General features: G+C 42.6%; 1 protein-coding gene across 4 annotated transcripts in view; it reads right to left on the minus strand.

The window, feature by feature from the left end:
• LOC119167773 (uncharacterized) overlaps window positions 1–24,080 on the minus strand; it is a 933,880-nt gene that overhangs the window by 736,296 nt on the left and 173,504 nt on the right. The window lies entirely within an intron of this gene.

Genomic DNA, 24,080 nt, shown 5'->3' on the forward strand with positions numbered 1-24,080 from the left:
AGTTGATATATATCCATGCCTGCAGTGTTCACAAGTGTTCCCGTCGACCTTGCTGTAGACACTTCCAGACAATTGCTTCACAAGGACACGACATTGGCCGATCGCACACCGTTCGACGTCACCGAGCTGTGCACCTTGTTATGGTGTTGCCTATCCAACACTTACTTTTCGTACAAGGGTGAATTCTACAGGCAAGTTTTCGGTACCGCAATTGGAGTGTCGAATTCGGTCACAACTGCGAATATCACAATGGAAGCAATTGAGCAGAAAGCATTGGGAACATTTCAGCTGAGACCCAAGGTTTTTCTGAGATACGTCGACGACTGCTTCTGCGTGATAAAGAAGAAAGATGTCCAAGGTTTCCTTGACTGCCTAAATGGCGTCGAGACTTCCAACAAGTTTACTGTGGAAGAAGAAAAAGACGGTTGCCTTCCTTTCTTGGATGCAGTTGTAAAACGTGCTCTCACAAGCCTCGCCTTCGCTGTGTACCGAAAGCCAACACACTCCGGTAGATACCTGGACTATGATTCAGTCCACCCGGTAGCCCACAAACGCTCAGTGATTCGGTCTTTAGTTCAACGAGCGATTCACACTTGTTCCGATGAAGGAAGCCTGCAGGAGGAGCTCCGGATCATTGAAGATGACCTGATCAGGAATGGATACCCCAAGATTTTTATTAGGAAAACAACTAAATCCGTCATGCATAAACTGCAGTCAACTAGTCAAGCCATGCATAACACATCGTCTACGCAAAAGCGTGCATCGATTCGTTATATTCGAAATGTAAGCGAAGCCCTAGCCCGTCTATTCAGAAAACGTGGTGTACAGATCACGCATGTTCCAGCAAGCAAGCTTGAGGCTGAGTTGCTAAATGTGAAGGATCCTCTCCCTCGGCAACACTTTCCTGGTGTGGTCCACAAGATACCATGCGCCGATTGCGAATCAGTGTACATTGGCACGAGTGGAAATTACTGCAAACGTCTGATGCAACCCAAGAATGACGTCGCCAAGGGCCACACAGTGACAGATGCACTCGCAGAGCATGCCGAGAAGACGGGCCACGAGATAAGCTGGGACAACGCACGCATCGTGGCCACGGAGAAGAATTTTACAACCAGACTGAACCTCGAATCACTCATCATTCAGACGACAAGTAACACAATCAATAGATCATCTGGCACACTAAACCACGTGTACTCCCGGACTTTGCGTCATGCGCTCAATGTTACATAAGAACCTGTTGCTCAGCCGTCATTCCATTGCGAACAAGGGATCCGTACGGGTCCCGAAACGTCTTTGTTTTGTTTGACATTGGTCAGTGAACTGTTTTATTCACCAACTAGTTGATATGCATGATGGTTGATTGAAGTTGCGCAAGGTAGTCTATTTTACTGATAAACATTTATCGAGTTTCTCACCTGTCAGACGTCCGATGTGGTGCTTTCCCAGATTAAAATCGTGTAGATCTGTGCGATGAAGCAACCGCGAATGCCACTGCCGTACACGACCCACTTCGACGTGACCTAGCGCGCGCGCTTGCCGGCGTTCGTTTCGTCGCATCACGCCGGCGATGCCATGCCAAGCGCTTAATTTGGACTTGGCGAATGTCAGACGCAAAGCGTACCGTATCGTGTGTCCTGCTATGCAATCGCCGCGACCGATTTGGTTTTTTCGCGTTCACATCGCTGTACTAGTTAACGGCACATAAGTGCTTGACGTGTGGGAACTGGGGATTATACATTGCGTTACGGTGATTGAACGGTTTAACACATGCAGTGCTGCAATCTCACACACACGCCGATGCTCGCATCCCGTATCACATCGACCACACGAATTACCGAAAAAACATGGCAGCGAACAGTTGGTATAGTGTGGTGGAGTGCGTGGGCGTCGGGCACAAGCTTGTCTCCGTGGATCTTCGCTAGTTACATTTTTGTTGTGGAACGTTTTTCTGTTGTATATTTTGATATTTATACATTGCCCTACTGTAGCCAAAACATCAGCAAGCTTACGCAGTACGTAGACCTAATTGAGCCTGCAGTACGACGCGCAAAAAAAAAACGTTTCTATGATTTCATAGGTGCTGATGCATAGAACACATAATACATAGGCTAAATCGTTTATAAACAAGAAGCATGCGCACTTACGGCATCGTGTTCTATCAAATACAGAACCCCAGACCCCTCCCTCCTGATGTTTTTAAGTCTGTAGAAAGAAGGGTGCTCTGCACAGATCTGGCAAGCTGATTCCTGTAATGTAGAGTTCTGTTTCACGCTCCCTATCCTCTATTAATTTTCTGTTTAGTGGGCAGCTAAGGCCAGCTGGCTGTCTTTCGAGAAATTAATGGATGTAAACGTTACAAGCCGAAAAATGTGTCGAAAATTGCTGTGATTTCCAGAACGTGCGTGATGAGGATCATTTGACAGCTGGTGTCAGGACTGGTCCTCAAAATTGAAACGCTATATCCATTATTAAATCTCAAGCTACGAGTGAGTGACTGTTTGTACTTCTGAAGACTGTTGTGCTGTCAGCAGCTGTGCATTTTTTGTATATTTGGCATGTGAGATCTCAAAATTTTTTCTCAAAATGTTTCTCAATCTACCGCAGTCATAATTTTATAGTTTCCTTTCTCCAGACTCACTGCAGAAGAGCAAACAGGATTGTTGTGATCAGGGAATAACTAGTTTGTTTGTCTTAATTATCACATACTATGTGCAATTTTGTGTCGTATGTGTCTTCAGGACGTCCTATATTTAGTGGGAGCGTGAAACTGAACTAAAAGCAAGCATAATTGAACAGCTCGTTTGGCCAAAGTAGCTGGAGCATATCACTCTCCCCATAATTTATATCTTTGTGACTTATACTGCTCTACACACATGACGTTCTCATTGGTTTTCATAATCATGTGGTATGTGAACATGTTTCCTCAAGACTTTCCAAACTGAAACGACCCTTTTAACGCTTAGTTTGACATGCAGATCAAGATATTAAGCTTATCTATATTAGTAATGGCTGAAATGGTCACGTCCACCAGAGAGGCAGTGTAATTGATGAGCCACTGAAAGCACAAAAGTGCAAGATGGGTCCTTCATAGTTAATGCAGTAATGTAGCCAAGAAACGGGACACTTGGCAAATGGCCCACCCCTGAAATTTTCAGCAATGCGATAACGAGAACTAACTAGCACTTCTAGACTTGCCCGCTCTGAAGACCAAGGACGTCATCCCCTTATTCCTCCACCACACAAAGTTCCGCCTATATCACAGGTTATAAATCCTTGGCCCATGTTCAAGCATTTTGTCAAGGTTTGTGCGACCTTACGTTTTCAAAAGAAAACATTTCCCTAAGAGAGACAAATACACCACTTTAGCATCACTGGCTACAATTGTGTGCGCAATTCGTTCATGCTAGATGTGTCAACTTGAGGCCAGAACAGAGTAACATACATAGCTCGTTAGATTAACTGAACCTTCTTCCTAGTCAGTATGTCCCGACTTGACCTCAGTCTGCTGCGCACAACCGTAGCCGATCACTCTATTGAAGAATCTGTTATCTTTGATGGGTCGGTCAAATCGTGTTCTAGAACCAACGTCAAGTGTTGCTTTTCCTCTCCCGAAATTATTGCAATGAAAAACTAATTGCACACGCATCAGGAGCTTATAATTTCATTCTGTGGTCATCAGAACCAAATATAACTTACAGCAGCATGATGAAGTAATTATTTCATCGAAATTGTAATGGCTTGCTGAAGCTCACACAAAAGAGCACATTATTTTCTTCCTTGGAATGTAATATTGAGTACCTTGTGATTGTGCTATCTGAATTTGACACATTTATTGACAGTCCATAAAATCCCACGTGAAGAGGTTATAATCTTAGCAAGTGGGATTAGTGCTCTTCGCACCTGATTTGCAGCTAACTAAAAGAAGAGACCTTGCTTGTCGAGCTAGTAATACATACTCAGGACATCACCACTGCCAAGATACACCAGCCGCAACCAAGAAAGGGCACGCGTGTAGTGATTAGTCCACACTTTTTATGTTTTCTGCTGTGCCAATAAGGTTGGCTGAGTGAGCACTGCATGCAGTACCAGGAGGCTGCAGCGACAAAGTCCTACTTACAAGGCACTCACCATCTGAGAGGAGAAGTAATGACATGCCAACCATCCAAAACAGAATGCCGGAGAAAGGAGCGGCGATTACTTTTACAGTCCATAAAACATGCTAATACTTTAAAGTTGTAACATTGCTGATCTTCCAGGCAAGTAAAATAAGGGTACACTAAAAAAAAATGCTGAGGATACGCTATCAGCAAATGACAAAACAAGAACCGACGAAAGTTTGTCCTAATCACATGAACAGCCTTCAACTGATAAGGCGAGTAAGTAACTGACAAACAATGAGTGCATGAGAGAGAGCTATCACACTAGGTCGTCAGCAGGCAAATGAGGCTGAAATCGAAGGTGGTGCCAGGGCAGGCACAGGGAGGCTGAAGGACCCCATCCCCCAATTTTCGCCTGACCGCTGTGTTGTGTTATGACTATGTGTAACGACTATGTTCCCAAGAGGGAACATAGTTGCAACACAATGGCCAAGTTCCCCGCTTCTGCTCCTCCTGAAGGACCTCGCTTATCGTGGGTGCACCCCCGGTGTGGACCAATCCTGGCACCGACCCTGGCTAAAATACAATAGGAACAACAAGAAACTCAAAGCAAATGTTACCACCATACTTTGACTTCTTGCTTTGTGTGCAAATGAATCAAGCGAGAAATATGTACTAAATAAAAGCACCACAATGAACACCTGCTAGTACCTGCTTTCATAAGAGTACAAAGTACCGAAGAAGCATGCAAAGAGCAATCTATGAAGGGAAATAATATAAAGCAACAGGAGGCTGTGTGGCCCCGACCAAGACAACACCACAACAAAAAGAAAGACCTTTCAGTCATGTCAGCAGTTCATGCACTGCACTAAAAATTCGTGAAATACAACCTACAATGCCTTTCTTGCACAAGAACATAAAATGAATACACACTGATGGAGAAGAAATCATCATCATCATCATCAGCCTGACTACGTCCACTGCAGGACAAAGGCCTCTCCCATGTTTCGCCGGTTAACCCGGTCCTCTGCTTGTTGCTGCCAATTTATACCTGCAAACTTCTTAATCTCATCTGCCCACCTAATTTTCTGTCTCCCCATAACCCGCTTCCCTTCTCTGGGAATCCAGTTAGTCACCCTTAATGACCAGCGGTTGTCCTGTCTACGCGCTACATGCCCGGCCTATGTCCCTTTTCTCTTCTTTATTTCAACTATGATATCCTTAACCCCCGTTTGTCCCCTAATGCACTCTGCTCTCTTCTTGTCTCTTAAGGTTACACCTACCAATTTTCTTTCCATTGCTCGCTGCGTCGTCCTCAATTTAAGCTGAACCCTCTTTGTAAGTCGCCAGGTTTCTGCTCCATAGCTGAGTGCTGGCAAGATACAGCTGTTATACACCTTCCTCTTGAGGGATAGTTTCAATCTACCTGTCATATTTTGAGAGTGCTTGCCGAATGTGCTCCACCCCATTATTATTCTTGTAGTCACTTCAATTTCGTGGTTCGGCTCTGCGGTAATTACGTGCCTTAAGTAGACATAGTCTTTTACAACTAGAAGTGCACTATTACCTACATTGAAGGGCCGCTCTTTTCCGAGGTTGTTCTAAATTACTTTTGTTTTCTGCAGATTAATTTTAGAACCCACCTTTCTGCTCTCCTTGCTGAACTCCGTAATCATACGTTGCAATTCGTGTCTGAGTTACTCAGCAATGCAATGTCATCGGCGAAGCGCAGGTTACTAAGGTATTCTCCAATAACACTTATCCCTAAATGTTCCCATTTTACGCTTCTGAAAACCTCCTGTAGGCACGCGGTAAGTAGCATTGGGTAGAATGCGCCCCCTGCCGTACACCTTTCTTGATTAGTATTCTGTGGCTTTCTTTATGAAGCACTATGGTAGCAGTTTTCCCCTGTAGATTTCTTCCAGAATTTTTATATATACTTCATCTACGCCCTGATTCCGCAGTGTCTGCATGACGAATGATATTTCTACTGAATCAAACGCCTTCTCGTTATCTATGAAGGCTATGTATAGTGGTTGGTTATTTTCTAAGCATTTCTCTTATACCTGATTGATAGTATGAATGTGGTCAGTTGTTGAGTAGCCTGTTCGAAATACTGCTTGTTCCTTTGGTTGATTGAATTCTAATGTTTTCTTTACTCTGTTAGCAATTACCTTTGTAAATAGCTTGTATACTACAGAGAGCAAGCTGATCGGCCTGTAATTATTCAAGTCCTTGTCATCTTCTTCCTTGTGTGTTAAGATGATGTTAGCGCTCTTCCAAGACTCTGGTACTCTTCACGTCAAGAGACGCCTCGTAAACAGGGTGGCTAGTTTTTCTAACACAATCTGTCCTCTATCTTTCAGCAGATCTGATGTTACCTGATCTTCACCTGCAGCTTCGCCTCTTTGCATTCTCTCCAAAGCTTTCCTCACTTCTTCTATCATTACTGGTGGAGTGTAATCTGGGTTACTGCTAGTTCTTATAGTATTAAGGTCGTGGTTGTCTCGGCTACTGTACAGATCTCTGTAAAACTCCTCCGCTATTTTAACTATCCTATCCATATAGTTAGTTATTTTGCCTTCTTGTCCCTTAGTGCATACATCTGACTTTTGCCTATCCCAAGTCTCCTCTTCACTGCTTTGACGCTTCCTCCGTTTTTCAGAGCGTGTTCAATTCTCTCCATGTTATACCTTCTCACATCACATACCTTACGCCTATTAATCAACTTCGAAAGCTCTGCCAGTTCTTTTTTGTCTGTTGTGCTTGAGACTTTCATGATTTGATGCTTCCTAATTAGGTTCTTCGTTTCGTGGGAAAGCTTGCCAGTGTCCTGTCTAACTACCCTGCCTCCAACTTTCACTGCACACTCCGTATGATACTCATCAGATTATCAATTATTGTAATCATGCTAAGGTTGGTTTCGTCACTAAGAGCCGAGTACCTGTTCTGAAGCGACACTCTGAATTCCTGTACTTTCCCTGTCAGTGCTAGCTCATTGATTGACTTCTTGCGTATCAGTTTCTGTCGTTCCTTCTTCAATTCTAGGCGAATTCCAGTCCGCATCATTCTATGGCCACTGCATCGTACCTTGCCAACCACTTCCACATCCTGCACGATGCCTGGGTGTGCTCTCATTATAAAGTCTATTTCGTTCTTATTTTCGCCAATAAGGCTTTTCCATGTCCACTTGCGGTTTCCTCGTTTTCGGTAGAAGGTATTCAAAATCCGTAAATTCTTGCCACAGGCATACGTCCAATGGAGAAGAAAGCAATTATTCAAATCTATCTTTTATGCACTGATGAAAGATACTTGGACCTGGATTCCTAACAATGGCTTCAGTAGAAATCTTGAAGATACCTTCGAAAGTGCTCACTGCAAGCGGACGAGAGGACGAGTCATGTAGGCAGACTACAATGTGATTCAATGAACACGTCAACCACCAACCATGAACTTATGCTAGAGTGGATGCCACAAGAAATCTTGAACACTGGCTTCAACTCAACGTTCCCAGCCGAAATCCCGACCTCACAAACACAATAAGAATGTTCCAATGGACTTCTCCCTTTGCCTTGATATGAAACAGGGGCCGATTCTACGTCTTCATAGAAACTTTCAACTGAAGCGTCATCATGGCTGGATGTAGGTGCGTAAGCCTGTACCACCTTCATCTTGTAACTCTTATTCAGTTTAATTACAATGCCCACCGCCCTTTCATTAATGCTATAATAATCCTCTATGTTGGCAGCTACGTTTCTGTAAATTAGGAGCCCCACTCCCAGCTAGTTCTCTTCTGTCAGCCAAGCCCCGATAGCAAAGGACGTGTCCATTCTGTAGCACCGTATATGCCTCATATGTCCTCCTAACCTCACTGAGCACTATTATATCCCATTTAACTCCCTCTATCTCCTCGAACAGTACAGCTAGACTTCCCTCACTAGATAAGGGTCTAGCAATAAACGTTGCCAAGTTCAGGTTCCAATGGCGGCCTGTCCAGATCCAGAGATTCTTAGCCCCCTCTTCTGCGTTGCAGATCTGACAGCCGCCATGGTCAGTTGCTTCGCAGCTGCCGGGGACTGGGGGCCGTGAGTTTATTGACGTATGCATGTGGGAGGTAGTGGCCAGATACTGCACCAGGGTGGCCAGTCCTTCTCCGGTGAGGGAGTGCGTTACCGGTGGTGGTAACCGGTGAGGCCACACCCCAGGCTTCTTAATTCAGTTCCATCACCACGCGAATTTTTTTAATCCAGTTAAGAACTGCATGGCACCGGGATTTGAACCATGGACCTTTTGCATGCGAGGCGGATGCAAAACGCATCCAGCGGACACCATTACGCCATCGCCGGCAGCGATGGCGTAGTGATTAGAGCATCGTATGTCGTTAGAGCATCGTTAGAGCATGGTATGACGTTAGATCATCGTTAGAGCATCGTATAAAGAGCTGTATGCTCATGCACTAAAGCCTGCAGGTCTCACATCAAATTTACCAGTGCACTCACAAGCACTGTGCAATGAACCAGATCAACGTGATGGAATAACATCACCTTTTCGTCACCTGCACACAAATAGGGATAGGCACTTGATAGAACACGGTTGAAAAATAATCAATACTTGTTAGGAAAAACGCCCTTTCTAGGTTTCCGCGCTGCGCAGTGTTAGAAATAACAGATGTTCCGCTGTCTGGGAATTCAATATACATATGGATGAGTCTCATACTTAGGCTTGGGAAATTCAAGTGCATTTCTCAATCGTTCGACACAACCCATTCATTTGATATATGAGTTTTGATGTATTTGGATTCAACTGCATTCAAAAGACCAAATATAAAGAGTGTACTAAGCAGTACTCCAGACTAGCACTTTGAATTTAAAAGAATAATTTGAACAATATTATAAATAAATTTTCGAAAGAGTGCACTGTGTTGCTTTTATTCCTGATGAATTGTAGCCAAAAGTTGGTGTACACCTCGCATGTGGCATTTCGCTCACACGCAAAAAGGGGCAGCAAAGTGTGATAGTGGTGTTCAAGTTCCCTTAAAATAAAGATTCTGGGTATACTCGAGCTAGTGTGCAAGCATAACCTAAATATAGATATTTACAACACAGTGCTCTCAATTTGTTTGCAGCACCCACGAAGGCCCTCGGTTGAAGTAAAGTGTAACTTTATGGGCTCATTTTGTTTGTTAACCACAATAATAATGAGAACCAACAGACAACAGTGCAAGGAAGAGTATACAGGATCCCCCCGATCCATTCACTCTATAGGGTATACATGCGCATTTATCACGGTGAGTGTGGAACGCTCTTTCTTTTTTCTTTTTGCCTGTTTGGCATGACCTAGTATGTGATCGTATTACTAGGTGACAGATGACCAATTATCCCTCGCATACCACCTCAAAGCATCAAGTCTGCCAGAACGAGACCCTGGTTATGAATAAAGGAAAGAGTAAATTTAAAGTCTCATTTTATTTGTAGGCTAACAAAGAAAACAAGCCTTCAATGTTACACTTTCCTTCATTCATAGTGAGGGTCTCATTTTCTGGCAGACTGCCTTACGTTCACTAGCTCTCGCATAGACTTAAAAAGATGGGAGCACGTCATGGCATCGAAGTGGTTTTTCCTGTCGAGAAAAAGGTTGGCAATGTTTGCGCGGTGGTGCGGAATCTCATCGAAAACGCTCTGTTGACGAGGAATGCATGCTCCATTAGGTGCAAAATTATGTTTGTAGAGTGTGCAGTAGGAGTTGTGTACTGCATACTCTTCCGTACTGATGGGGTTATATTTGCCAGATTGGTCGATGTATGAACTCTAGACTGAGGGAGCACCAAAATTCCCTTCGGGGTATCACACATTCGACACACTTTACCAGTCACTGCCGGAACTGTGGATGCACTCCATAATTTTCGAGAATAAAGGTCCTTGACGCCACCGCGACAAGCTGACAAGGGAAATTTTTGAAGCTTACAGAATTCTAAAGGCAGACAAAAACTGCGTCAGTGAACCTTCAATCGCTCTCCGTGATAAAGAATTGTCATTTTTAGATTATTGCCACTAATGTTGATAGGCCAAGGTGTCTCGTGTCTACAGCAGTTGTTTTATTTTGTTTAGTTTTCTCCCCGTTCAAGAGCATGTGTGAATAACTGTATATGTATGTGTTTCTTAAATTTTTCAGTTGAAAGTCTGCGCTCGCCCTGTGTCTTCCTTTATTGCTGTCACCACTCTTCGTGTTGTTTACCTTAAATAATGAATCGTTACCAACTTGCCCAATTTTCAACACTACCCAAGATCACGTAATACGCTATACTAAACAGGCAAAAAAGAAAAAAAAGTGTTCTACACTGTTTCTCACTTTTTCAATCATTCAGGGGGCGCTGACTGACGCTCGCACATTTAAATGCTCATACATATATTCTATAAAGTGGTTGGGGGATGATCAACACCGTAGCACAGTGGTACATTATTGGACAAGTTATTCAAAGGTTGCCTGTACAGATCTCACTGTTGGCAAGATATTTTTGTCTACTTTTATTTCTTCCTATTTGCACTACAATAACAGTCAAACCCCTTTGTAAGACCCACTGTGTGAGAGACAAGTGGGTATAAGAGACTTTAGTGCGCCAACAGTAAAATACGGGGGATAGAAAAATGCATGACACACGAGGGGCATGACACCCGCACACGCACACACACACACACGCAAATAAAATAAATAAATAAATACATTAGCAACTGAAATACAACTAATAATAATGTTTTCGAGCAAATCAGTGAAGACTGCATTAGGTAGTAGTAAGGCACCGTGAATTGGCACCAGGGGAATTGGGTAAATTGCAGTCGACATTTGGCCACCAATAAAACAGGTGGAGTGAACAGGTGACCGAAGTAGGGGTATAGACCTTTCCAACCTAAAACAACATGCTGGTTGACGCCCTAAAAAAGAGAAAGAACAACTGAGGGTGAGGGGAAGTAGGGGGTTCCCGCTAACCCTGCCCAATGTCCTTATTCTCCTTTGTCATATTCTTATTGTTTATTGTATCCTGGGAAGCCAGTATTGTTGCATTTAACACACTGCATGACACTATGCTTACGATGTGCTTTAAAATCGAGTAATTCGCACATTCGAGAATGTTGATATCAGCCATCATTTCGTAACAATAGTTGTGGCAAACAGCTTTAGTTTCAACACTGCACTCATTGGTGGCCATCATTCGCAAATTCCCAGTTCTAATCATGGTCACGTCAATAGCAACCACATAATTTCATCCACAATGGTTGTGGCAGGTTGCAGACGCACATTAAAAAAAGAAGGCATATTAAGAGCCTGTACATCCTACAAGAATCATCGTCATTTGGCTCACTAGCCAGCATTTCACTTCTTATAAACACTTTTCTGACATGTTTCCCATCAAGAAGGTTATGTCCCACTGATATCATTCATCACTTTGAAGTAGCAGGCGCAAAAAGAAATCGGCGATAGAGGATGAATATTGTTGTAAGAAGGTAATGCCTTCCATATACACCTTTCGTTTTATTTAGCGTATATTTTGTTTAGGCTCAATACAACGCGTGTACAGTGTTTGAACATGGCATAACCCGTAGAAGACTAACATATTAAACCATGTCCGCTCATACCGAGCTTGCAGCCTACATGGCTATATATGAATGAAAGATCAGCAGCTGACTATGTTGTTGGCAGAAAAATAAGCAGCAAAGAAAAGCAGGTATATCACACAGGTCTAGAGTACGAACCACAGTGCAATGGGAATCTCGAGGCCTCTACACCTGTGAGTATTGAGGTGTCCCCAATTGACGAGTATTTTCAGCATTGCAGCTTCACACAAAGTAAAAACAAACACAATGCTACCTCTAGCTTGGCTTGGCTCGGATTACTGTGATTCTGGTAGCCGTTACGATACCGCTTCTGATACAAGTAAAGCTTGAAGGGTCTGTGTAGTTTTTAAAAGCTGGAGCGTTGGTGTAGATTGAGTGCACATTTGCCATATCTTAGATAAATGTAACAGGCTGCTGCAGGCTTTGCGTTTCGGTGCAGTTGGGTGCCAATGAGATAGTGCTAGCACTGGAATAATTTCGCACGATGCATTCACGTTCCTTTGAATGGTTTCTTATTGGCACACCCTCTCATCAAACTACAGCTGCAGGGGAAAGCGCAGCAACCCATATTTTTGAAAAGTCCGTAGAGGCACTCAAGAATAATAATCTCATTCACAACTCAATGCTTGGTGGCAGAATACCAAATCAGCATACCATTGTGGCTGCTGCCTAGAGAAGCATTGAACAGTACACCAAAAAGTCTTCATAATTTTTTCTGCTTGTTGAAATTCTAAAACAGTTTGTTTTTGAAGTCACCTTTTATGTACATCATGTTATAGGATTAAGTATAATTGGTGCTCTCCTAATCCTCTATAGAAACTTCCATCTTCCCCTTCATGCTTTACTCAAGCACGAAGGGGAAGATTGCCAGTAAGACTTCACTGGGCTTGTATGAATAGTAAAATTTAGGTTCCAAGCGAATTCGAGGGAATTCGAGCCACGAGTAAGGCAAAAACACAATATACTATACTGATGGGAGACTTTATTGCAAAAGTAGGGAAGAAGCAGGCTGGAGACCAGGCAGTAGGAGATTATGGCATCGGTAATGGAAACGCCAGAGGAGATGCACTAGTAGAATTCGCAGAACGCAACAATTTACGGATTTCGAATACCTTCTACCAAAAACGAGGAAACCGCAAGTGGACATGGAGGAGCCCTTAAGAAAAATAAGAAAGAAATATACTTTATAATGAGTGCACACCAAGGCATCGTGCAGGATGTCGAAGTGGTTGGCAAGGTACGATGCAGTGACCATAGAATAGTACGGTCTCGAATTCACACAGACTTGAAGAAGGAACGACAGAAACTGATACGCAAGAAGCCAATCAATGAGGTAGCACTGAGAGGGAAAGTACAGGAATTCAGAGTCTGGATTCAGAACAGGTACTCGGCTCTTAGTGAGGTAACGAACCTTAGTGTAGATAGAATGAATGATAATCTGACGAGTACCATTACAGAGTGTGCAGTGGAAGTTGGAGGCAGGGTAGTTAGACAGGACACTGGCAAGCTTTCCCACGAAACGAAGAACCTAATTAGGAAGCGTCAAATCATGAAAGTCGCAAGCACAACAGACAAAAAAATACTGGCAGAGCTTTCGAAGTTGATTAATAGGCGTAAGATATGCTATGTAAGAAGGTATAACATGAAAGAGAATCGAACACGCTCTGAATAACGGAGGAAGCATCAAAGCAGTGAAGAGAAAACTTGGGATAGGCGAAGATCGGATGTATGCACTAAGGAACAAAGAAGGCAAAATAACTACCAATGTGGATAGGATAGTTAAAATAGCGGAGGAGTTTTCCAGAAGTCTGAACAGTAGCCGGGGCAACCACGACCTTAATACTATAAGAAGTAGCAGTAACCCAGATGACACTCCATCAGTAATATTAGAAGAAGTCAGAAAAGCTTGGGAGAGCATGCAAAGAGGCAAAGCTGCTGGTGAGGATCAGGTAACATCAGATCTGCTGAAATATGGAGCACAGATTGTGTTAGAAAAACTAGCCACCCTGTTTACGAGTTGTCTCCTGGAGGGAGGAGTACCAGAGTCTTGGAAGAATGCTAACATCATCTTAATACATAAGAAAGTAGATGACTAGTAAAAAAAAAACATTGGAATTCAATCAACCAAACGAACAAGCAGGATTTAGAACAGGCTACTCAACAATCGACCACATTCATAGTATCAATCATGTAATAGAGAAATGCTCACAATATAACCAACCACTATACATAGCCTTCATAGAATACGAGAAGGCGTTTCATTCAGTAGAAATATCAGCCGTCATGCATACACTGCGGTATCAGGGCGTCGATGAAGTATATATAAACATCCTGGATTTTCCTCTGTCACATTTTTTTGTAATTTCTCTCTCTCTACGCAACATTTCTTTTTAACATCTTTCATTCCCCTCACCCATTTCCCCAGCACAGGGTAGCCAGCCGGTCTAAGAACTGGCTAACCGCCCTGTCTTTCCGCTTAAACATTCTTCCTCCTCCTCTTCCTGGAATAAATCTACAGGGTATCAGCTGCTACCATAGTGCTTCATAAAGAAAGCAACAGAATACCAATAAAAAAGGATGTAAGGAAGGGGGACACAATCTCGCCAATGCTATTTACCGCGTGCTTACAGGAGGTGTTCAGAGGCCTATGATGGGAACAGTTAGGGATAGGAGTTAATGGAGAGTACCTTAGTAACGTGCGCTTCCCGGATGACATTGCATTGCTGAATAACTCAGGGGACGAATTGCAACTCATGAATACGGAGTTAGACAAGAAAAGCAGAAAGGTGGGTATTATAATTAATCGGCAGAAAATGAAAGTAATGTACAACCACCTCGGAAAAGACCAGCGCTTCGAGATAGGTAAGAGTGTACTTCAAGTTCTAAAAGACTATGTCTACTTAGGGCAGGTAATAACCGTGGAGCCAAGCACGAGATTGAAGTATTTAGAAGAATAAGAATGGGGCGGAGCACATTTGGCAAGCACTCTCAAATTATGACAGGTAGATTACCACTATCCCTTAACAGTAAGGCATAAAACAGCTGTATCTTGCCAGTACTTAGCTACGGAGCAGACACTTGGAGACTTACAAAGAGGGTCCAGCTCAAATTCAGGACGACGCAGCGAGTAATGGAAAAAAATGGTAGGTGTAGCCTTAAGAGACAAGAAGAGAGCAGAGTGGATTAGGGAACAAAAGGGGGTTAAGGGTATCATAGTTGAAATGAAGAAGAGAAACTGGACATGGGCCGGGCATGTAGCGCGTAGGTAGGGTAACCGCTGGTTATTAAGGATTACTAACTGGATTCCCAGAGAAACCAAGCGAGCTAGGGGAAGACAGAAGGTTAGGTTGGCAGATCGGATTAGGAAGTTTGCGGGTATAAATTGGCAGCAGCGAGCACAGGACCGGGTTAACTGGCGGAACATAGGAGAGGCCTTTGTCTTGCAGTAGACGCAGTCAGGCTGATGATGTTGATGATGATGATGATGATGATTATGAAACAGGGGCATATACACACCACACTTATCTTTACGTGGTTCAAATGCTCTTGCTTTCAGGTTTAGAGAAACCGTCTCACCAAATTTCTCTCTAATTAGCTCACCACCTTCATCGTTGCTGTGAAAGTGTTCAAATTAAAGGAGACATAGGGCACTGGGGGGGGCTGCATGCAGATGGTGTTTTTCCAAAAAATGAGCAATGACCTGCATTGTCATCTTTGACCACCTTTCACGTCTGAGCCATTTTTTATATTAAAGTTGACATGTTGGTGTAGTAGTTGTGCTTAATGAAAGGCATGATAAATATCAGTAAGAGAGGTATGTAAACTTTGAGGTGTCTTTTATTTTTGCAAATTTGAACTGTGTTAGAAATAAAAAAACTGAATTGTTTCTCTAATGACACCGTGTGTGTTATAGAGAAGTATTTGTATTGTGTTTCTGCTATCTTTCTACGTGCAATGAGTAGATAAATTCAGGCGTGCTTAAGCTAAGGTTAGGCTTGGAAGTGGATCAGAGAATGACAATCAACGTGCTTTCTTGTATAGCCCTTGTCAGACTTGGCTCTCGTGTTTATGAATAATATAAATGTGCATAGATAGGGCTCACACGTTCCTCAATCTATGTGGCCTTTCTTGAACTCTAGTGCTGTGCCTTGCTCCAAACAACTTTTTCGATATATAAAATGCCATAACTAGCTGTCCTCTTACTTGATTTGCCTTGAATGTGTGTTTGATTCAGTTAACTGCAGGAAAATTTGCTGCATTGACTTCCTGTCAGGGAAATTTCAATTCATCGCACTAAAGCTGCCGGGAGTCTGAATAGTAGCATTATTTCAGTGCGCTGGTGTCAACTCAAAAAAGAAGTAATCAGGCAAAAGATACACAACAATTCTGACAACAGTGTAGTGGAAAGTGGTTCATACTAGTGAATTTTCGCATAAACAAGTAGGGGAAGAACTACAATATGTATTCTTAAGATCCAGTAAGCTTTCTGATTTTAAGACTGGCACGACAAAGAAGGAAAAAAGACTGTATAGTAAATTGCATGAGCACAAGCTTCTAGAGTTGTGCTGGGTGATGCTTCTAAAAAAAGGAACTCATTGAAAAGGTAGATTAAAAATGAAAAACAATGATGCATCAGCTTTCTTTCAGTTACACTGCAGGGTAAACAAATCCTTCAGTCTTGTCTACAACGTGTCTTTTATTTTTTTTATTGCTGTTGAAATTTGCGTATTGTATGTGGATGTATATATCTGTTCTGTATTTTTAATAAACATCAGCCGTGAATGGGGACTTGTGTTCCTGTGGCTCATTTTTTATTAATCTTCTTCGTTGTAGTGTTCTAACATCATGAATTTATACCAACTTAATCTGTCAGTAATATTGAAGCTTCCGGGCTCCTATAGTTGTATTACTAAACCATGTCAGAGTTATGACCAAGCATACCTCTCAAAATGTTTGGAGGACCGTTTGATGTACGGCAGAGTTCACAGGATTCATCACATTGGTTACGTGAACATTGCTTTTTGCTGTTCGGGGGCACATGCACAGTCTTAATCTTTAATTTTTGCAAATGTGGTTTTACAAGCTTCAGTGCTTTTATGATGTGAAAGAGTTAGGAATAACAATCAGGCATGACTTACGACCACGAGCGTGTTCATCTACAAAAGAAACAAAACTCAAGATGCAAGACCACACCGTCTTTTATTCCAAATGATTGAAAATTCAGGTATTTAGAATAGTGCCTCAAACTTCTTAAAGTGAGGTCTGATTTCAAGGGTCAAGCTCACAGCAAACATGAAGTTACACTATATTTTTCATAACACTTGAGCGTAAGTACCAGGCAACAAAAAATTGAAATTGCGTTCTCACTTTTTATTTGGGGCACTCGAGAAATAGCACATTTGCAAACCCATGCAAAGCATAGATTTACTGAATCATATGATAACATTACAGCTGTTATTCAATAATATTTGTAGCCACCATAACTCAGGTGTCAGAAATTCAATGAGGCATTTTGTTTTTTTGCACCTAAATTATTATTTCAGATATAAAAGAGCATAAAACACAGAAAAAATATTTTCACTTTGCCTGAAGAAATGATGCTGGTAAAGGCTTTATTAGCTAGATTGACTTAACAACCAGTTAACACGGAATTTTAATCATGGCAATGTGGGTAATGTTTATTGATGTTAGGTAAGTGGGATATTTTTGCTGTTTCAGGCCATTTGTGCACTGATGATGACTTCTACATAGGAATTGAATCATCTGTTTTGTTTTCATAAAGCTTTAGTGAAAGTTACTTGAGAGAAAGGTTTTTTTAAGGTTGGCAGCATGACACTGGTGAGGGATGGTTAGCCCATATCATTTCATTATGCATGCGTGTACAAGAGTCTAGTTCACTGCTACCATATGTGCCTTCCAATGCGCTGTCACACAGCTGTAGGTAGAAGCTTCTTTATGATGTAACATAGACGAGATGTGTAGTCACTGGCAGGAAAGTGGGTTAGAAGTGTGGCAGCTTGGGCTAGTTGGTATGGCATGACAATAGTAATAGCGCGAGTCTTGCCTCTGCGTCATCGTTTTGTTCTCGCGCTATAACTATTGTCGGGAAAGTGGGCTTCGTGTCGATCAGAGTAAAAGAACATGGTAACTGAGTAGGCCTATAGTCACGCCTAAAGCAAGTTTTAGAGTGTTGCAACCAATATCTGCCTTGAATGTCATGCACATACGTTTCATTATTTCCATTGCTCATAATAAGGTAAGGAGGCTTGGTGTAATACTGTCGGTCCATATTGGATTTCTCTATCTGGGACCAAGGATGACATCAGTGATGCAGCCAGCAGCTACAAAAGCAGGAGCAACAGTGCGTAACCTAGTGATGTCTGAAGTAAGAAATTATTCCGCCCAACGCTGAACCATGCAATCAACACATGCCTACAAGTTTGTTTTTTGCAAGGCAGCAGTATAGTCAATGGCATGGTAAGATCCTCAAAAACTTCGCTGAATCAAGTGGTTGGGCCTCCAAACATAACCAGCAATGTCAGAATGTGATTCGATCTTGAAGTGCAGCAAAGCATTCGACGAAGGTGGTACGTAAACCCACGTGATACCACACACCTTACGTTACCTGCCTTGGGATGCCTTTGGATTTCCCGTGTATTCGGGCGTGAAAGACAGTCTAGCAATAAGCCTAATTGTGCTTGCACTTGGGCGTAAAAGGTCAGTTCTTGGGTCACAGCTTGTGTTGAAGCTAATATGTTTCCTGTTACTAGCAAACGACTCTGCACCGCTGAAAGTCTACCAGCGTAGAAGCTTATATTTCTTGCAGATGGCAGAATTTGTTGTCATGTCAACGAGTCGCCACTTTTTTAAGGTGTATATTTCTCTAGGACAGGTGAACATGTTGATAGGGCTGTGTGACAGGGAATCAATGACAATGTTGGCAGCTTCTATGATATGTCTCTGATATGTTTGACATGTGCTGCAGTTCATGCGAATATGAATGCCGCGATTGTAACTGAGGGAGCGTAACTGTGGGAGAGTAACATGTACCGATAAGGTATGTACTCAAATATTCTATGACAAAGAAATCACGTATTTTATTCCATGTAATAATGTGATAAAATAAACAGTAACCATTTACCCCCGCTTGTAAGCACAATTAGGTATATCACAATTATAGAGTCTTTCACATACACCCGAGTACACTGGAAATCGAAAGACTTCCCCAGGCAAATAACATAAAGTGTAGTATAGCATCACGTGGGTGTACGTACCACCTGAGTGGATTGCTTTGCGGCACTTCAAAATTCAGTCGCATTGTCACATTTCTGCATATGTTTACAGGGCCAACCACATGATTTACTGACATTTTTAAGGATATATTGACTTCAGTCTCCACAAAAAAGCTGTGATGCTGCTCAAATAGTGGGCATAAGATTTCAGGACATGTCAGAGAACTGATTGGCCACCATATGTACTCCTTTGACGAATCGGTCATCTAGCACAAATTGCATTCAAGATGTCGTACGACGATAAATAGTATAACCCTCATTTCATGTTCAGAAAGTAGCATACACTGTCGCGCAAGCCTCTGTTGATCCCCAAAAGTCTCTATGGGAGTTCTTGGTCTAAGGGAGCTCAATATAGTAATACTTTTGTGTATCAATAGCACGAAGTGGGAGGATTATGTATAATGGCCTGGCACCATGGTACAAAATGTTAGTATAGTACGTCGTTCACGAAAATAAGACGAAGAAGCTTGTAGGGCATATCAGCATGTAGTATTCGGAGATCGGAAGCTCTCAACACCTATAAATCTGCCTGGGTAGAGCTGAATACTGGATGCTGAGATGACAGGGATAGGAAAGATGATCTTTTGGAAATCAAATGCGCACCTGCTTATGCTGACATATGTGCCTTGTTTAGGTGTTGGATTACAGAATTCAGATGTGCTAATCTGATGAACTCGCGATGAGTATGTTGTTGAGGCAAGCATGACAGAATTAAACGCTGGAGAAAACGCTGAAGTTTATGTTTGGAATTTCTCATGCCGCATGGCATATGTGGATCAGACACGATGAACTGTGTCACTATAAATGTGTTATTTCAAATCTATACGTCTTCTTAAAGAAGTTGGTGGTTGAATCACATGAGGCCCATTTTGGAGGAAATTGCTGCATCGTATATTTGTGACATCATATACGAATGTGAGGGGCTGGGCTGAAACAGCTATGCTCAGTTTGCTGTTGGTGCTATACCATCAGCATCCTGACTTAGACTTCACCACCATTCGCAGAACACAGTAGCACCAACACACAGCCCACATTAGGCTGAGTGAAGTCGGCAAAATCTGTAAATGTATATGATATTTGGTCTGACTGCCTCAAAAATTCTTTTGAATTGCAGCCCAATTGAGATAGTGCTTCTAATATATTTATGTAGTACATCATATCCGTTCTTGAGTTGCCATATGGAAAATGAATTCTTTGTTTCTCTGTCATCAGAGCCCTCAGACTAGAGCTCTTTCTAGAAGAATCATCCCATACTGTTGTGGTGGCTCCGCGATTTACTATATGAAACAGTGATAATGTTGTCTGCAAAAATGTCGTTGTAACAAAAAGAAGCAGGTGCAATTATTAATCTGACCGAGAGCTTCGCATCAATTCAGTGCTTTTCTTAGCAGTTAAGCTGTCAAAAATGTTGAAATATAGCACTCGTGTTCTGCACAGTCTTTCATAGTTCTCGTTATTTATGTGATGTTTTGCTTATACGCTCACTTGTAGCATAATCTGGTAGTTTTACAGAGTGCATACATGTAATGTTGATATAACTAGGTTAATAGCGGACAGGCGTAGGTTGACTGTTACGGCTTCGCGCATTTCTTGCTAATAAACATTGCACGCGTATACGATTAATTATGGTATTTTACGAACTGTCATATTGTGTTCATGCGGTGTGGTGTATGTCGCCTTCAGAGCGAGATGTATCTGAGAATAAAAGTACACAAGCATGTCACCATGCTAGGTCACAATTTCAAGGGCGTAGCCAATTTTTATGTCTTGGTGAAGCATCGAACCCACCACGTGGTTAAACCGGTATTATTGTAGTGAATTGTATAGTTTGAACCCAACATTGTGGAAATTCTTAGCACCCTATACTACCACCGAAATAATCAGGACAAAAATTGTGTCTTTCTTCACCTCTTTATGGCCATCATTCTCGCTCTGTATTTACGCGTCATTCTCGCACGTACAACCGCGGATTTTCACGCACACCGAGTTCAAGACTACCGCAGCTGCATACCACCCGGAACTCCGGCATGATGAAATGAAATATATGCTGCAATCGTATCAGCTTATGCTGGTATTCTCAATTATACAAGGATCGCTTGAATTGTTTTGCTGATTTTTCGTAACGGTGTATTTCGATTGTGATCAGGCCCCTCAGGTTGTGTTTGACGCAGAATCACGCAAACGTTTGGCGTGGACATCAGCTAAATCATGGTCTGAGAGTCGGCGATTGCGATACGTAGATCGCGATCGTCTTAATTCCACCGCTATGATTCCACCGCTATAATTCCACGCAACGCAAGTTTAGCACAATTGTAAGAAGTAGTACGCTTGTTTTGTTGGTTTTATGGCCAGCTGGTGCTGTATAAAAACTATAAGTTGCATATTACTTTACTAAAAAAATTGTTTCAGGCTCTTTTGCACGAACCACGATCTCGGTTATGATACAAACTCGCCAAGCTAAGTGACAGGGAATCTTGACATTTGCTGGTTGACTACACCATCGCTGCCTTTCTGAGTGCTAAAGATCACTTTTTTAAGAAGGTTTGAAAGCATTTTTCAGTTTTGTTGTGAATAAATACTTCCCTGGCCACTTTTCGAGCGATTTTGTCCGATTTCGGCGACGCTTCTTTACCAGGACCTGACAACACTGATTTTGTTATCCGGGTTCCGGGCAGACAATGAGAATTACAGCTGCCTCAGCCACGCCAGTGTCAAGGCGGATTTCATTTGGGAGTATAAGTTATTGTTCTTCTGTACGAGTGCTTCCTTGTTCATACCCGTCACGTGCGTCTTAATCAACCATTCGCCGTAGTGTGCGAGTATTGCGAGTGTGCGAGTAAGTAGGACGAACAGTTGCTGCTATTCGCGTACGTGCGACCCGAGGGATCGACCTTTTTTTCTTTCGATTTGGGGGTACATAGTAAAGTACAGGTTACATTTTGATGTGCAACTTGTGTAATCTTACCGAAACATGATGGTAGCATATGTCGCCTGCCAAGTCTCGGGTATTCTTTAGAAAAGTGCCTGCCTGTCAGCAAGGCTAATTTTATCTGCCTGCATGTCAAACTTGTGCAGTTGATCGGCAGTGTGAGCTAGATGTTCATACACGTAGCACATGTCGCACCATCTTGCATAACCATGTCTTTACGGTGTGAGCTAAATGGTTGATACACGTAGCCCATGTTGCGCCATTTTGCATAACCGTGAACTTAAAATAAGGCCAACTACTGCAGTCTGCCGCGGATTCAGCGTGACCATTATGTGGAGCATGGCTCGTTGTAGCTATAGGGGCAGTTCTGTGTGTGACAGGTTAGTACGCACGACAATGCTTGTGTAACTTGCTAGCTGCGTTAGATAAAATGAGCAGTGACGTTTAAAAGCATTGTGACATCAATACGTGTAAATAAAAGTGGCAAAAACATTAATGTCAATTCGCAGTAAAGAAAGTGGTGGTGGTGATTATGTTGCTACAAGCGGGGTTGGCTTGGCAGACAACAAAAGGAGGTCTGAGTTACTTTTTCGTTGTTCTTGCTTTGTAAGCCCAAATATACCTTTTGGTTTGTTTTGAAAATTCACACGTGGCGAGTCAGAAGCAAGATATGAAATTTCAAGTAATAATTTATCTCCATTCTTATGTTTGCATTGTCTGTTCCCTTCATGTGGTTTCAATTATATAAACGCCAACCATTCCTAAACGAGTGATGCTGCTCCTACACACAAATGTACCAAACTAGGTTTCCTACGCTATCCTTATAAAATCAATGTAGATTATGCCATGCTGCACCAGAGTCCCACGTTTGACAGTATGTATCAGTAAAAATAGCATAGCTTATGTACACAAGTGTCGCTTGATTCCAGGACCACAAATCTCACAGTCGTACACCAAGGAATACTTTAATAACTGAACAGTGCTGGCACGCATTGTGTACTATACTGCATGCAGCTAGAAACCAGATGCAATATTTAACCACCCAGAGGTGGAAATTCAGTTTTAGTGGAGAAGTTGTGCGCAATTTTTTATTGACCATGGATCCAAAAATTTTTGAAATGGTGCTGTAATAGCGGAGTTAAACGCGTTTGATTATTTAGGCGCATCAGTGACTCCTTTCGTTCCTCCTTTCACTACCCTCCGTTGGTACCTCTGCCGAAGCCGTTTTGCCCTCTTGCCGAGCACCTCTCCCCATCTCGCGCGGCATACGTCCATGATGACATGCTGCTCCACCCTCTGTCAACTATGTGCCTGTTGGAAAATCGCTGTTGCTGTGCCAGCCGGTGCTTATACGAATCGTGCCGGTATGAACCCTGTGCTGCCGACCACGGTACCAGATTTGCAAGCATGCGCATGCATGCAATCATCAGGACAAACGACAAGTTGTGTGGGCAGCTTCTTGCAGATTAACACGAAGACAAAGGTGCTTGCTTGACCAATTGCAGCATATTTATTCTGCACATCAGGTTAAACTTCTTGATGTCACGTGCCAGCTGGAAAGGCATGAAGGGATTGTTTCTTGGAATTTGTGCAGCACTGGCAGCTTGTTGTGCTACCACGTGGATAATCATTGATCATGCAGCATTTTGCATATGATGCACATGTGTACTTTAAACGTCTGAAAAAAAAGTATATGGGGGAGTTAAGGATCCCTTTAAATGGACCGGAGCGGCCGCCGGATTTCAAAATAAAGATTTTTCTTAGTTATTTGCTATTAATGAGGAACAATGCAGGGCGGCTGAGAAAAGTCTATAGCGAGACACAGCTGGGCGCTAAGGAAGCTCTGTTACACCATTGCAAAGCGTAATTTACTTGAAACGGCCTATGTCGACGTGTGGGTCAATTTGTAGGCCTTTTATTTAAAATGGCCGAAGCCAGGATTCCGGCTCACGGGGGCTAGTTCCTTGAACCTCCACCACGAGCCGCATAAAGTTGAACCCTCCCGCCCGTTCTCTCTTTTCTTTTCCCACCACGACGCTGACAAGTTCCCTTCAGAAATGGCTGTGCTCTTCAATCTGTTCTCGCCCGCCCCTCATTGCGGGAACCAAAGACTGGCGCCCCGCTGCCAGCGTATGTTTGGTGGTAGTGG

The sequence above is a fragment of the Rhipicephalus microplus genome, chromosome 3, assembly GCF_043290135.1.
Source record: "Rhipicephalus microplus isolate Deutch F79 chromosome 3, USDA_Rmic, whole genome shotgun sequence".
NCBI classification, from domain to species: Eukaryota; Metazoa; Arthropoda; class Arachnida; order Ixodida; family Ixodidae; genus Rhipicephalus; species Rhipicephalus microplus.